This window comes from Scylla paramamosain, chromosome 5 (assembly GCF_035594125.1).
Source record: "Scylla paramamosain isolate STU-SP2022 chromosome 5, ASM3559412v1, whole genome shotgun sequence".
NCBI lineage: Eukaryota > Metazoa > Arthropoda > Malacostraca > Decapoda > Portunidae > Scylla > Scylla paramamosain.
This window is the reverse complement of record NC_087155.1, coordinates 27,031,392-27,045,055: the sequence shown is the minus strand read 5'-3', so window position 1 is coordinate 27,045,055 and position 13,664 is coordinate 27,031,392. Positions and strand designations below refer to the sequence as shown.

Genomic DNA, 13,664 nt, shown 5'->3' with positions numbered 1-13,664 from the left:
GAGGGCATTTTGCGAGTGTATGTCAGCAGACAGTGAGGAAACGACGAGGAGCTTCGAGGAGTTCCTCAACTGTCTCTCCTCATCGCGGTGCAGGCCCGAGGCGGGGAGCCAGTGCCAGTGTATACCAGCTCTTATCAGGCGTATACACAAAGACGGTGACGGCACGACCTGCGCCCCAGGTGCTCATTACCGCCACACATCCCGCTGGAAGAGACAAGATTACGTGGACTCCTGACTCTGGGGCCGAAACGACCGTTATTGGCCTCGACACGGCAACACTCCTTGGAATCCCGCCCTCCAGCTTGGCGCCCGCTGATGGTGATGGACTTTATGCTGCCGGTAATCACCCCCTCACCTGTGTAGGAACTTTCTCGTCGCACTTGCAACTGGGCAACAGGGAAGCTGAGACTGTTGTGAGCGTGGTGAAGGAGGTGAAGGGGGCGCTGCTTAGCTGGTACGATTCCATCGCTCTCGGAATCCTCCCCGAAGATTTTCCGGCTCAAATCCGACCGCTACGCAGGGAAGAACAGCACACCGGCAACAGCTCCATCAAGTACCCGACCGCCTCGCAGCCACCTCTATCTACGCCCACAGAAGTGATCAGCTGGCCTCATTCCTACGACCCAACGCCACAGCAGCGTGCGGGGCACGCTGCTGCTGTGATCAAGGCCTTTCCCAGCGTCTTCGAAGCAAAGGAAGGTTTACGTGCAATGGCTGGTGGATCCATGGCCATCGAGTTGACAGACGACGCTCGACCCTTCGCCGTAACAGCATCTCGTACAATCCCTTACAATTGGCGTGAAGAAATTAAGAGCCAGTTGGAAGAGCTGCTTAACAAGGGAATCATCGAGAGTGTGGACTACCCTACGGCATGGTGCCACCCCATCGTGCCTGTCCCAAAAAAGACATCTGGTGTAAGGCTGTGTGTTGACCTGACACGACTCAACCGTTACGTGAAGAGGCCCGTGTATCCAGTGCGCTCACCTCATGACGCCATCGCCTCGATCGGGACCGGAGCAGTTTGGTTCACCACTCTTGATGCCAAGATGGGGTATTTTCAAGTCCCCATTAGAGAAGAAGACCAGGATTTAACCTGCTTCATAACACCTTGGGGTCGGCATGTTTCGGCGAGCGGTTATGGGTCTCGTCTCGTCTGGAGACGAGTATAACCGTCGAGGAGACCAAGCTCTCGGCGACATACCTAACACCATCAAGATCGTGGACGACATCCTGGCCTATGACTCCACCTACAGTGCGCACTTAGCCCATGTCATTCAGATTGTGCGGCGGTGTGACCAGCACGGCATCACTCTCAACCCACAGAAGTTTACATTTGCGGAAAGAGTGGTAGATTACTGTGGTTACTCTGTTTCTGGACAAGGCTACACGACAGACTCAAAGAAAGTTAAGGCAATCTCTGACTTCCCACGACCACAGCACATCACCGACTTACGATCATTCATGGGTCTTACAAACCAGCTTGGAAGCTTTTCTCCCTGCTGTGGCTGCAGCTGCACAACCCCTCAGAGATCTCTTACGCCCGAAGAACAGTTGGTGCTGGTCTCCTAACCATGAAGAGGCGTTTGAGAAGGTGAAACAGTGTCTCGTCAGCCCACCTGTCTTGGCATACTTCGACCCATCATTACCAACGATGCTACAGACTGACGCCTCAAGGATGCACGGATTTGGATTCGTTCTCCTGCAGAAGCACAGTGACCAGTGGAAGATGGTGCAATGCGGGTCAAGATTTGTTACAGACACAGAGAGCCGCTATGCAGTAATAGAGTTGGAAATGGCTGCAATCGTCTGGGCAGTCAGGAAATGTGGCACCTACCTGAAAGGACTCCTCACTTCGATCTAGTGCTCGACCACCGCCCGCTGATACCTCTCCTCAATAGCAAGTTGTTGGGAGAAATAGAGAACCTGCGGCTGCAGCGCATGAGGGAGAAGCTTGCTCAGTATTCTTTCACAGCAAGCTGGCAAAAGGGATCGACACACTGTGTGCCCGACGCCCTCTCACGTGCTCCAGTACAGGACCCAGTGGAGGAAGAGGATGCTGCTACTTCTGGTGACCTCGACCCTCTCCACTCAGCGGTCATCTCAGCGTTATCTGCCACCAATGAGGACGGCGTCCGCTTAGCACCACTCCAGGATCAGACTGTGGAAATGGTACGTGCCGCAGCAGCAAGAGACGGGGAGTACTGCTTGCTCAAGAACGTCATCATCGAGGGCTTCCCTGATCATTGCCACGACCTCGATCACCGCTTGCGTACGTACTGGCCGGTGCGCAGTCTGCTGGCCGTAGACGACGACCTGGTGGTTTACGGGCCGAGGCTTCTTATTCCTCACAGCCTCCGCCGAGAAACACTAGAGCGACTCCATGACAGTCATCAGGGGATGGAGCGCACCAAGCGACGGGCCCGACAAACGGTGTACTGGCCTGGTATGGACAGAGACGTTGAGAACGTCGTTTCTGGATGCTCACTATGCCGTCCACTCCTACCAAGCCAAGCCAACGAACCTCTCTGGCAGGACACGGACACACCCAGCAGGGTGTTTGAGTCAGTTTCTGCAGACTACTTCCACGCAGCAGGCCGTACATACCTCGTGTATGTAGATCGCTTGTCTGGGTGGCCTCACGTGTCTGCATGCTCACGTCCAGCATCGGCTGATCAGCTCGTTCGTGTCCTTCGGGGTGTGTTCGCCGACACGGGCGTGCCTGTTCTCCTGAGGACTGACGGTGGACCGCAGTTCACTTCTTCATCGGTACGGCGCTTCCTGGCTCGATGGGGGGTGGAGCATCGTGTATCTTCACCTCATTATCCACGCTCCAATGGTCACGCCGAGGCAGCGGTCAAGTCCGTGAAGAAGCTGATCCTCACGACCACACAGCAGGGACACCTGGACGAGGATGCGTTCGCTCGCGGGTTGCTGGAACTGCGCAACACTCCGAGGGCGGAAGGGCGATCACCAGCACAAGTCCTCTTCGGTCATCCTATGAGGTCCTGTGTCCCGGCTCATCATCGCTCATACGCTCAGCAGTGGCAGCGCGCTGCTGATGAGTGCGACGCCAAGGCAGAGCGACTGAGGAAGAAAGCGAAACTTCGCCACGACGCGTCCGCCCGTACTCTTCCTCTCCTGCACCTCGGTGGCCACGTCGACGTTCAAGATCACACGACAGGCCTCTGGGATCGCCTGGGTGTCATCGTGGCTGTTGGGCGAAGGAGAGACTACCTCATCAAGATGGGCAGCGGTCGCGTGATGTGGCGTAATAGAAGACACCTACGCCCACACAGACCTCTTGCTCCCCTTCCTGTCGAGCAGCACACCGCTCATGGCGGTGCAGCGCTTCAGCATCAGGGTCACGAGGAACACCACCATCCCGGCAGCCCGGAGCATCAGGGTAACGGGGTACACCGTGGCCGAGAGCAACCAGAGCGTCGAAGCAGCCGACAGCGTAGGGAGCCGAGACGACTGCAGGTGCGGTGGCACCGTAGCACCTACGATTAGTCGTACGTGTTCATTGTACGCTGTGTTTGTTTTGTGTATATGTACCGTGTTTTCTGTACTTCAATCATTGTAACTTTGTTTCATGTGTTACGGTAGCCATAACAAAGATAAGGAATCTTCCTTATGTCTCGGGGGAGGTGTGTGGTTGTTAGCTAGTTGTGTGAACGAGTGAATGAGCGAGACTTGTGTGAGGCATGAATACGCGTATGAGTGAACGAGCTAGGCTTCAGTCATAAGTGTTAAGTTGAAGTGCGCGGCCTGGCGCCGGGAGATCACCTACCTCCAGCCTTCTGTTCACACCTTCTGTGAATAAACACCTGCACTGTTACCTGCGTTTCCTGTGCCCCTGCTGGTCAAGAGTCGAACAAAGCCTAAGATGTTTGCGCGCTCGTACACACACACACACACACACACACACACACACACACACACACACACACACACACACACATACACACACACACATGTCAAGTATTCGTAGGTAAATGCATGCGTAGGTAGTGAAGTCGTTGCCTACGTGATGGCATTACTCTCTCTCTCTCTCTCTCTCTCTCTCTCTCTCTCTCTCTCTCTCTCTCTAATAGTTGTTGCTGTTGGTATTGTTGATAATGTTACTGTTGTTGATCTTTCAGTATCATTATGGCTACCGCAGTCTCTCTCTCTCTCTCTCTCTCTCTCTCTCTCTCTCTCTCTCTCTCTCTCTCTCTCTCTCTCTCTCCAGGGGGCAAATCGTTTAGGCAACTCCGAAGTAGCTACGGTGGCACGTTCATCTCAAACAAAAAGAAGAAGAAGAAGAAGAAGAAGAAGAAGAAGAAGAAGAAGAAGAAGAAGAAGAAGAAGAAGAAGAAGAAGCTGTAAGATGTGAGAATAAAAACCTAAAGGAGGAGGAAGAGGAGGAAGAAAGGAGGGAGGGAGGGAGGCGCGGCGTGGAAACGGAGGGAAAGTGACGGCGTTGGGACGGGAGAGTGAGTGAGAGTATTGATCAGTGCAGCGACAGAGAGAGAGAGAGAGAGAGAGAGAGAGAGAGAGAGAGAGAGAGAGAGAGAGAGAGAGAGAGAGAGAGAGAGAGAGAGAGAGAGAGAGAAAACAGTTACTTCCACGAATGAACTTCAGGGCATGAGAGGAAGAAAAGCAGAATGAGATACAAACTAATTTCAACCATAGCAAAAATTAATCTACTTTTTTGTAGCAACTATGAGATAATTATACAAAAATAAATTGAAGTGCTGATGTGATTAACAAGCTTTCTCAGATGTTAATTTACAAATGTATGTATGTGTGTGTGTGTGTGTGTGTGTGTGTGTGTGTGTGTGTGTGTGTGTGTGTGTGTGTGTGTGTGTTGTCGTCGTTACTCCGGCAGATGACAGATGGTGCTACATATTACCCAACACTCACACACACATATGTCAGAGAGAGAGAGAGAGAGAGAGAGAGAGAGAGAGAGAGAGAGAGAGAGAGAGAGAGAGAGAGAGAGAGAGAGAGAGAGAGAGAGAGAGAGAGAGAGAGAGAGAGAGAATAATATAATAAGCTGAGGAAATGAAGATGAAGTAATGACAACACTAGTGAAAAGTTCAAAGAGGACGAAGAGGAGAAAAAACCACATCAGCGGGGGAGGAGGAGGAGGAGGAGGAGGAGGAGGAGGAGGAGGAGGAGGAGGAGGATACAAAGGAAGATCAAACACCAACAAACCCTGAGGTCTTAGTAGGTTGTTTGGGTAACTATTCTACTCTAACTATTAGTTGGAGAGACAGACAGCAACAGGAGGAGGAGGAGGAGGAGGAGGAAGCTGGCTCATCAGAAAGAGCTGGTGAGATGAATAAAAAAATAAATAAATGGAAGAACAGGAAAGAAGGAAGAGAATCATGAATTACTGAGAGAGAGAGAGAGAGAGAGAGAGAGAGAGAGAGAGAGAGAGAGAGAGAGAGAGAGAGAGAGAGAGAGAGAGAGAGAGAGAGAGAGGGGAAGACGTCTCAAAGGAGAATATGGGGAGCGACGCTGAGGGAGAACAGTATAGCAGAAAGATGTAGGTACACAGGGAGGAGGGAGAGAGAGAGAGAGAGAGAGAGAGAGAGAGAGAGAGAGAGAGAGAGAGAGAGAGAGAGAGAGAGAGAGAGAGAGAGAGAGAGAGAGAGAGAGAGAGAGAGGTTGTTTGTGTGAAGCGGGAGAAAAATACGCTGCAGCTCGTTTTCTGTGGCAGCGTCTTTTTGAATCCATTGCCAACTTTGTTCCCAGAAGGCGTCAGAAGTTTCCCAATGACACTTACTCTTGATCACGGGAATAAAAACTGCTTCAATAGAAATGGTAAGGTGACTGATAGCCTTTATTCCTCCTCCTCCTCTTCCTCTTCCTCTTCCTCCTGTTCCGCCATCATATTTTTTCCTTCTTCTCCTCTTCTTCCTTTTGTGCGTGCGTACGTGCGTTATGTTCTAGTGTCCTGTCTCTTTGTTTTGTTGTTAGTGGTAGTTCTCAGTCTTGCAAGGGCCAATAGGTTTGCTGCTGTTTTGTTTTATTCCTTTATAATCCTTTGTAATCCTTTGTACTGCTTCACCCTCAGGACTTTCTTCCTCTACTGCTTCCTCTTCCTCTTCCTCCTCCTCTAACAGGTCTGCGAGTCTCAATTCTTCCTTTTTGCTCTTTTGTGTTCCTCCTCTGCTTCACCATCATCATTTTCTACTACATTTCTCACAATCCTCTTCCTCTTCCGCTCATCATTACTCTTCTCTTCTACAGCTTCATCTTCCTATTTCTCTTCTGCTTAACCATCATCATATTCTTCTACCTCTTTCTCCTTTTCATCTGCTTTACCTTCACAATTTTTCTCCAGTGACCACCATCATCATCACCATCACCACCTCCACCACCACCTCCTCCTCAACCTTCGTAACTACACTCCACATCCGCGCTCAAACACTCAAGCTCCACTCCATCTTTGCAGTGGGCAGCCCTGTGGTGCCCCTAGCCAGCGGTGACTCGTGGCCCTCCTCTCACGACCTCCTGAGTCAGCTGTCACGGTCCCAGGAGGCGATATCGACTCAGAATCTTGGCCAGAATCACCAGTAATGCCGGGCGGTGAGCAGCAGGAGGAAGGAGGCGAGGAGGAGAGAGGAGTAGCGACACTGTAGGGTGCTTGCGAGAGAGAGAGAGAGAGAGAGAGAGAGAGAGAGAGAGAGAGAGAGAGAGAGAGAGAGAGAGAGAGAGAGAGAGAGAGAGAGAGAGAGAGAGAGAGAGAGAGAGAGAGAGAGAGCGGATAATAGTCCATACGTGCAAGAGGAGGAGGAGGAGGAGGAGGAGTTGCATAGCGACATGAATTATATACGACGGAGAAGGAAGGATCTTGTACCAGAGGGAGATGAAAGGAGGAAGAGGAGGAGGAGGAGGAGGAGGAGGAGGAGGAGGAGGAGGAGGAGGAGGAGGAGGAGGAGGAGGAGGAGGAGGAGGAGGAGGAGGAGGCGAATAAGCGGTGATGGGGACGAGGAATGTGGCAGCGAGTAGGGAACAGAGAAGGGAGTGGATGGCAGGAAGCCAGAGAGGGAAGAGAAATGGAGGTAGGAAGGGAGGGAGAGAAGAATTGGATTTTTAGAGAGAGAGAGAGAGAGAGAGAGAGAGAGAGAGAGAGAGAGAGAGAGAGAGAGAGAGAGAGAGAGAGAGAGAGAGAGAGAGAGAGAGAGAGAGAGAGAGAGCTAATAAAAGACTTGGAAATGACTGCACTAAAGAGATAAGACAGAATGTAATGCATGAGAAGGAAACATAAGCAGAAAAATGAAGGTAAGGATGATGAAACAGAGAAACGTATTAAGGAGGAGGAGGAGGAGGGCAAAACAAGCCAGCATCACAGAGGTACACCAAAACAGAACAGCGGACAGGAAACAGCACATGACAAAACGAAGATTTTTCCATGAGACTTGAGTGGATGGAATCTGCGATTAAGGGAAGTAGGGAAGGAAGGAAGGAAGGAGTGAAGAAAGGAAGGAAGGAAGAAAGGAAGGAAGGAAGGAAGAAAGAAAGAAAGAAAGAAAGAAAGAAAGAAAGAATGAAAGGAAGAAAGAAAGAAAGAAAGAAAGAAAGAAAGAAAGAAAGAAAGAAAGGAAGGAAGGAAGTGAAGGACGATAAAGAAGGGGAGAGGAGAGGAAACAGGAAAAAAAAGAAAAGAAAAGGCACTACAGACCAAATCAGAGAAAGGTGCTGGATGGAAAAAGGAAACAAAGGAAGAAAGAAAGAAAGAAAGAAAGAAAGAAAGAAAGAAAAAAAGAAAGAAAGAAAGAAAGGAAAGGCGCATGCAGGCGAAAAAAAGAGAAGAGGTAAAAGGAAAGAAAAGTTACGAAACAAAATCAGAGAAAGATGGACGGAAGAAAGAAATAGGAGGGAGGGAGGGAGGGATGGGGAGGAAGGGAGAAAGAAAGAAAGAAAGAAAAAAAGAAAGAATAAAAGAAGAAACGTACGGAAACAAGAAAAAAGGAAGAGAGAGAACAAGCAGGAAATGAAAGAAGAGGAGGAAGAGGAGGAGGAGGAGCTACGAAACAAAATCAAAGAGAAAAAAAGAAAGAAAAAAACAACAAAATAACAAAGAAAGACAATGAATGAAAGAGAGAGAGATCAGGCGAAGCGGATGACACATAAACGGACTCCTAACGCGACCCAGGACAGGAACACAACACTTAACACTCACCAGTCTGCCCGTAGGCGAAAATGCAGGCGTTGTACCCGGTGAAGGCATTGTTGAGGATGTCCTCCCCCACGGCCGTGAACACCGTCTCCTGCGAGGCGAAGGAAGGGCTCTCGCTGGACAGGGAGTCGAAGCAGTGGTCAAATGCGAAGGTCTTGGGTTGCTTCCGACTGTGAGGAAAGAGAGAGAGAAAGGTTATGGCGATGCTCGTTACCAGATACATAGATGAGTATATAGATAACATGATGAGTTGAATAGATAAATAGATAGATAGATAATACACAGATAAATGGATGAATAGTTAAATAGATACACAAGTGGATAGATTGATGGATAGATATATAGATAGATGGATGGAAAGATAAGTTAATGGATGGATAGATAAATAGATAGATTAGTAGATAAATGAAGGTATACAAAATAGAAAGCAAAATAAAGATAACAAAAGAGAGAGAAAAAAAGGAGAGAAACACGAAAGATAAAATAGATAGATTGGCAAGTAGATAAATAAACAAAAAGAAAGAAAAGGAAAGACATCGAAAGAACGAAAAAATAAAAGAAAAACAGAGAGAGGTAGAAAGACGTAGACAGAGGCAGAAATAGATAAAGACACACCCCCCTTACCCACACACACACACACACACACACACACACACACACGATTTCCTCATCACAAAACAATAAGGAGCGTCATCAAATTTTCCCCCCACGCGTCTCGAGAGCGCTAAGGAGGGAAATTTATTGCTGGGAAACCCTGAAGGAAAAGCGTCCCTCCCTCCAGGACACTCATACGTACACAGGAACAACAAATAAAGCACCACAATGATATAAACTTCATTTTTAGAGCCCATCTTCTTGATTGCTGAGGAGGAGGAGGAGGAGGAGGAGGAGGAGGAGGAGGAGGAGGAGGAGGTAGAGTGGATCAAGATTAATTTTCTTTCCAATCTCCATCCCTTCCCTACCTCCCTCTTACCTCCCTCCCCTCCTTCCTCTTCTATATTTTCTCCCTTCTTCCTTCCGTCTTACCTCCTATGTTCCTCCCTTCCTTCTCTCCTTTTTATTTTTTATCTCTCATTTTCTCCCTCCTTTTTAACGTTCTTTAGTATCACGTTCTTCATTTCTCCTTTTGTTATTATGATCGCGAGTTTTATATTCCATTTTTTTTTCTCTCTCTCTCTCTCTCTCTCTCTCTCTCTCTCTCTCTCTCTCTCTCTCTCTCTCTCTCTCTCTCTGTTCCCAAAATGTTACGTTGGTTCCAAAATTTCAACCTGTAATTCTATCTTCATTCTCTTTTTCCGCGCCATTTCTCGCTGGTTACTTTTTTGCCTCCTGTCCGATCTCTCTCTCTCTCTCTCTCTCTCTCTCTCTCTCTCTCTCTCTCTCTCTCTCTCTCTCTCTCTCTCTCTCTCTCTCTCTCTCTCTCTCTCACCCATCCTTTTCCATCTATATTTCCCCTTTTTCAAACCCTTTGAAAAAAACGAGACGCACTGCACATCCTTAACGCTCCCCCACCCTCCCTCACCCACCCTCTCTCTCTCTCTCTCTCTCTCTCTCTCTCTCTCTCTCTCTCTCTCTCTCTCTCTCTCTCTCTCTCTCTACCAGATATTCGCTTCCACGCACGTGTGATTAATCTGTCAGCACACCACTGAAATATGTCACGTCGAGGAGAGAGAGAGAGAGAGAGAGAGAGAGAGAGAGAGAGAGAGAGAGAGAGAGAGAGAGAGAGAGAGAGAGAGAGAGAGAGAGAGAGAGAGAGAGAGAGAGAGAGAGAGAGAGAGAGAGGCTGGGAGACGATGAAAGCAAGGCATAAGTGAGAGAAAAGTGAGGGTGTGGATGGCCGGAGCGAGGTGGAGGCGGACAGCTTTATCAGTGGGGGAAAAAGAGAGAGAGAATCAGAACAAGAAATAACGGGGTTCAAGCTCGAAAAATTTAGGTTTAGGAAGGAGATAGGAAAAAATTGGTTCTCAAATAGAGTGGTAGATGAGTGGAACGGACTCAGTAATCATGTAGTTAGTGCTAGGACACTAGAGAGCTTTAAGAGAAGATTAGGACAAGTTTATGGATGGGGATAGCAGATGGAAATAGGTAGGTGTGTTTCATACAGGGACTGCCACGTGTAAGCCTGGTCGCTTCTTGCAGCTTCCCTTATTTCTTATGTTCTTATGAAAGCAGGAGGAAGACATGTGGGTGATGAGAGGGAAGAGTGGTGGGAGGAATGGGGAGAAAGAGTGAGTGGGTTAGACGTGTACGTGAGGCGGGAGAGGAAAGAGAGAGGGTGAGGGGAGGAAAGTTATGTAAAAATAGACAATAGGGGGTGAGAGAGAGAGAGAGAGAGAGAGAGAGAGAGAGAGAGAGAGAGAGAGAGAGAGAGAGAGAGAGAGAGAGAGAGAGAGAGAGAGAGAGAGAGAGATTGAATGACAGACTGATTGATTAACTTAAGGCGACGCAACAAAAGGGATATGAGAGAGAGAGAGAGAGAGAGAGAGAGAGAGAGAGAGAGAGAGAGAGAGAGAGAGAGAGAGAGAGAGAGAGAGAGAGAGAGAGAGAGAGAGAGTTTCCTACACCCACTAACACCCACATTCTCTCTCTCTCTCTCTCTCTCTCTCTCTCTCTCTCTCTCTCTCTCTCTCTCTCTCTCTCTCTCTCTCTCTCTCTCTCTCTCTCTCTCTCTCTCTCTCTCTCTCTCTCTGCCCTTAACCCAAACACTCGCCAACCACCAACGGACACCAAATGACAGACGAACTAAACCAAACAAACAAGAGACCAACCGAGAATGAGACACAAACGGAGAGGAAAAAATATACGGACGAAAAAAAAAAAAGGATGAAAAGTAAAAGAAAAAATGACAGGTAAAGGGAAGGTGAACAAGACCAAAAGGGGAACAGGAACGAAAGAAAGAATAAGGAAGAAACCGAGAAAAGAGGGGAGAACAACAGAAGCGTATGATAAATGAGTCAGAGGGAGGTGAAAAATAGAATAAAGAAAATCGGTAAAGGGAACTGCCAAGAAAAGGAAAAGGGGAGAGAAAATGTGAAAGAAAACATGCAGAGAGAGAGAGAGAGAGAGAGAGAGAGAGAGAGAGAGAGAGAGAGAGAGAGAGAGAGAGAGAGAGAGAGAGAGAGAGAGAGAGAGAGTCGACAGAAAAGATATATAAGGAGAAAAAAAAGACAGAAATTAAGCGTCTTTCCTCACCACTATCTAGGCACGAGGAGGATGAGGAGGAGGAGGAGGAAGAGGAGGAGGAGGAGGAGGAGGAGGAGGAGGAGGAGGAGGAGGAGGAGGAGGAGGAGGAGGAGGAGGAGGAGAAAACAAGACAACAACTATGAGTCTGGGAGAAATATTACCTTTTCTCTTTCCGCTATAATATTTGTCATTCTCTCTCTCTCTCTCTCTCTCTCTCTCTCTCTCTCTCTCTCTCTCTCTCTCTCTCTCTCTCTCTCTCTCACACAATGTTGCACCATATTTCATTCTATTTTTTTTTCAATCTCTTTCTCGCTAAATTTTTAACATTTTTTTCTTCTTCCAAATGTTACTTCGTCTCCTCCTCCTCCTCCTCTTCTTCCTCCCCCTTCTCCTCTGCAGCAGGACATATCAGCAACTCAGCAGGTGTTCCTTGATAGCTTCATCGACTGAGGAGGAGGAGGAGGAGGAGGAGGAGGAGGAGGAGGAGGAGGAGGAGGAGGAGGAGGAGGGACAGGCAGAAGTGGGGCATTTATCACTCTGGAAACTTCATGTTGACTGCGCCTCTCTCTCTCTCTCTCTCTCTCTCTCTCTCTCTCTCTCTCTCTCTCTCTCTCTCTCTCTCTCTCTCTCTCTCTCTCTCTCTCTCTCTCTCTTACCAGAATCACTTGAGGGACTGTTATCACCCCTCACACAATTCTCTGACGTCACCACCACCGCTACCACCACCACCACCACCACCACGTTCACCACCATCACCACCACCAGTAACACCATTAACGCAATCGTCACCACTATTATCTCCCGCCATCAACACTCCTCCGGGACGTCATTAATATGAAACATCAGACTGACGACACTGGAGAAGGAGGAGGAGGAGGATGAGGAGGAGGAAGAGGAAGAGGAAGAATTAATAAAGAAAATGGAAGAGAAAGACATTTAGCTACTCTGAAAAGACATGATAGCAATTTTTTTTCCTTTTTCCCCCTCGCATTTTCTCCCACTATCCTTCCCTTCCTTCCTCCTCCTCCTCCTGCTGTCCCCTGGTGCAGCTCATAATGTCCCCAATATTGGCTTTCATTTAGGCGGTAATGTCGCTGCCCGCCGCCGTCGCTGCAGTAGGGGCGCGCCGCGGGTTATCTCCCCTTCCCCCGCCGCCCACTCCCCGTCACGAGCCTCTCTCAGTAGTTTGTGTAGCCTGAAGACGCCACTGCAGGTGTTCCAGTGTTTGGTGCTTAGAATGTTACTAGAGTAGACTGAGAGAAGGTGTTGAGAGAAATGAAAGATGCGTATAGATAGATAGGGAGGGAGGGAGGGAGGGAGGGAGGGAGGGAGGGAAGGAGGGAGGGAGGCAGGCAGGCAGGCAGGCAGGCAGGCAGGTAGGCAGGCAGGCAGGCAGGCAGGAAGGAAGAAAGGAAGGAAGGAAGGAAGGAAGGAAGGAAGGAAGGAAGGAAGGAAGGAAGGAAGGAAGGAAGGAAGGAAGGAAGGAAGAAAGAAAGAAAGAAAGAAAGAAAGGAAGGAAGAAAGGAAGGAAGGAAGGAAGGAAGGAAGGAAGGAAATAAGAAAGATATATAGAAAAAGAAAATAAGTAGGTAAAAAAGAAAGAAAGAAAGAAAGAAAGAAAGAAAGAATGAATGAATGAATGGAAGAAAGGCTAGAAAATATAGTTTATTCCCTCCACAAATTCATAAAAACTCTTAACACATACACACACAAAAAAAAGTTAAAAAAAAAATAAATAAATAAAAAAAAGATAAATAAGAACGTGTAATGAACTAGACCAAATGTATGAAGGAGTGACGAGTAAAAGCTGACTCCCACAGATGTAAAAATATTAAAGAGAAAATTATGTAAAAGAAAAAAAAAGAGAGGGGATGAGGAAAACGGCTGCTGGAAGATTAAGAGAGAATAAAAAAAACAAAAAAAATATGCAAACATATAAATGAAGGATACAGACAAGCACAGACATGTCCTCCCCCTCACCACCACCACCACCACCACCACCACCAGCACCACCACCACCACTACCACCACCACCACCCCAATAAAACGAGGGGTCACAAACAATACACAAACACTATAAACGTGAACAAACACCAATAAAAAACGTCAAATAAAATTACAACTGCAGATCCCTTTCTCTCTCTCTCTCTCTCTCTCTCTCTCTCTCTCTCTCTCTCTCTCTCTCTCTCTCTCTCTCTCTCTCTCTCTCTCTGACAAGCAGGTGCAAATATACGTTTCGTAAAAAAAATGACACAAACAAACGAACGAATGTAACTGGAAAACACTGCACTGGTCTGCCTCAATTCAT

General features: G+C 48.0%; 1 protein-coding gene across 10 annotated transcripts in view; it reads right to left on the bottom strand.

The window, feature by feature from the left end:
- The window catches only part of LOC135100757 (kinesin-like protein KIF13A), a 51,771-nt gene extending 43,426 nt beyond the window's left edge, over positions 1-8,345 (bottom strand). For 9 of the 10 annotated variants that reach the window (XM_064004000.1, XM_064004005.1, XM_064004006.1 and 6 more), the window contains exon 1: positions 8,177-8,311. The gene's annotated coding sequence lies outside the window, so the exon portion shown is untranslated. Of the gene's footprint in view, positions 1-8,176 lie in introns of all 10 variants that reach the window. The other variant, XM_064004010.1, reaches the window with a different exon arrangement.
- Positions 8,346-13,664: the final 5,319 nt, after the last annotated feature.